The sequence below is a fragment of the Orycteropus afer genome, unplaced genomic scaffold, assembly GCF_000298275.1.
Source record: "Orycteropus afer afer isolate SDZICR_OR568_19922 unplaced genomic scaffold, OryAfe1.0 scaffold00039, whole genome shotgun sequence".
In the NCBI taxonomy this organism is placed as follows: Eukaryota; Metazoa; Chordata; class Mammalia; order Tubulidentata; family Orycteropodidae; genus Orycteropus; species Orycteropus afer.
In genome coordinates this window covers 14,067,551-14,070,277 of record NW_006921626.1, presented here as the reverse complement: position 1 = coordinate 14,070,277, position 2,727 = coordinate 14,067,551, and the positions used below count along the sequence as shown (strand labels likewise).

The 2,727-nt window shown below is 41.5% G+C and overlaps 1 protein-coding gene across 1 annotated transcript in view; it reads left to right on the top strand.

The window, feature by feature from the left end:
* Window positions 1-2,727, top strand: part of LIN9 (lin-9 DREAM MuvB core complex component) — a 137,047-nt gene that overhangs the window by 104,891 nt on the left and 29,429 nt on the right. The gene's annotated exons all lie outside the window — the stretch shown is intronic.

Sequence of the window (2,727 nt, the reverse complement as noted above, 5' to 3'; positions counted from 1 at the left end):
GGAAGTAGGATTGCCCAACCTTCCTTCCGAGGAGTGGCTGGTGGGTTTGAACCTCCAGCCTTCTGGTTAGCAGTCAAGTGCTTTTAGCCACTATGCTACCAGAGATCCCTACAAATACTATAGCTCTCAAAAATATTTTAGAAAAATAATGACTTTTAGTTTCATTGCCCCAAACACAATATTTTGGATTATTTCCGCTGGATCTGGTTTTACATACATGCTTTTTGTCACATCGTTGTTCATACTGTTTATCATTTTGTTTCCTACTTTAAACTTTTATTAGGATTATGAATTCTTGAAATTCAAAAATATGTATCCCATGGTTACTTGTGAATTGTCTTCACATATAATTATATTTGAGGGTGGCTCAACAGTTTTCACCTAAAAATTGAGTTTCTTCAACAAGGCTCCATCAAATGATCAAGATGAGTTTAGAATGCCCTGTATTTATGTTCTTGGAGAGTAGATGCTTATTGTTTCCGAAGAAATCTACCTCTATTTGTTATGAGATTCTTAAACAGTTGGCTTTTTATGATAAATCCCAAAGACTTGATCTGCCATAGTGATTTTATCAATCCACTGGCATTAACTTGAGGAAAATGAACTGTGGTCACCTATAACTAGTGATTATATTTTATTCATTCCTCTAGTCATCCATTATTTATTTTTATTTTCCTGGTAGTTGTCAGTTACTTAGAAGCAATACTTGTCCTAACAAATACAATGTCCCCCACTGGGCTAGCAACTGTTCTCAAGAGGTTCATGACAAGCAGTCCAAGATGACACATAACAAAGCTAAGGATTATGCACAGGTGGGTTAGCCATAAATTGATTTACCCAAGGCCATTTTTGATAGCCTTATTTCCTAATGAACTGTTGTTGTTGTTGTTAGGTGCTGTTGAGTCAGCTACAACTCATAGCGACCCTATGTACAATAGAAAAAACACTGCCCTGTCCTGTGCCAGTCTCAGAATGCTTGCTGTACCTGAAACCATCCTTGCAGCTACTGTGTCAATCCATCTTATTGAGGGCCTTCCCCTTTTTTGCTGACCCTCCACTTTACCAAGCATGATATCCTTCTCCAGGGAATGGTCCTTTCTAACAACATGACCAAAGTAGGTGAGACAAAGTCTGGCCATTCTTGCTTCCAAGTAGCATTCCAGTTGCACTTCTTCCAGGACAAATTTTTTAGTACTTCTGGCAGTCCGTGGTACTTTCATTATTCTTTGCCAACACCACAACTCAAAAGCATCAACTCTTCTTTTGTTGTTGTTGTTGTTATGTGCCGTCGAGTCAGCCCCGACTCATAGCGACCTCTCTTTGGGTTTCCGAGGCAGTATCGCTACGGAAGTAGATTGCCCCATCTTCCTTCCGAGGAGTGGCTGGTGGGTTTGAACCGTCAGCCTTCTGGTTAGCAGTCAAGTGCCTTAGCCACTATGCTACCAGAGCTCCCAACTCTTCTTTAGTCTTCCTTATTCATTGTCCACCTTTCACATGCATATGAAGTGATTGAAAATACCATGGCTTGGGTTAAGCACACCTTAGTGTTCAAAGAGACATTTTTGCTCTTTAACACTTCTAAGAGGTCTTTTGCCCAGTGCTCTATGTCATCTGATTTCTTTTCTTTTCTTTTAATTTTTATTGTGATTTTGGGTGAAAGTTTACAGAGCAAATTCATTTTCCATACAGCAGCTCACATACACTTTGTCTTGTGACATTGACTCCAATATCCCACAATGCAATAGCTCCCCTCCCACTTTCTCCCCATAGTTACCTCTTCCCTGTGTCCTTCCCTCCCATGCACTCCTGCCTCCCTGCCAGCTTTCTCCCTGTGCATACAACAGCCCTTCTGTTCTCCCATGATTGTTCTCTCCAAGGAGTGTATCTACCTAATATAAATGTTCAGCTCATATGCCTTTCTTTTGTTTGGCTGGCACAAGAGTGGGTTCATCTCCAGACCTAAAGGGCAGCTAGGGACCATAGTCTCAGGGGTTCCACCAGGCTCTATCAGACAAGCAAACCTGGTCTCTTTTTTTTGTTGTTGTTTAATGAGTTTGAATTTTGTTCCACATTGTCTCCTACTCTATCCAGAATCTCCTACATAGCTCCCCGTCCTAGTGGTTGACAGTGGTAGCTGGGCACCATCTAGTTCTTCAGGTCTCATAGCCTTATAGGCCTAGGATCACATGGTGTACCAGTTACTTGGACTGATTGTTTCCATGAATCTTCTGTTTTCTTCATTCTTCTTTGCTCTGGACGAGGAGAGACCTATCGTTACATCTAGATGGCCACTTCCAAACTTTTAAGATCCCAGTTGCTACCCTGCAAAGTAAGATATGGAACAATGTTTTTGTGTAGTATGTAATAGCAACAGTGAGTTTGGTTTTGGTTTTGGTTATGCCAATTGAGCTTGATGTCCCCTGCGACCATTGTCCCAAGTCCAAGTCCACAGGTCCAACTAACTACTTGCTCCCTCTGGGTAGCTGGCTGTGAGCAAGAAGTAACTACAGCCTTGTGCCTTGTCAGCTATACTGTATACGTGGAAATTCTTACAGAACATATAAACACGCTTGTAGAAACATTGTCTGCCAACCCTATACATGGTCATAGGCACACTCCCCCTACGTAGACATACCTAATCATTCAGTCTGTCCACCCATGTATCCACCCATAGATCAATGTTTGCCATCACTGACAATGCAGTACTGTATGTACAAAAGGGTTCAT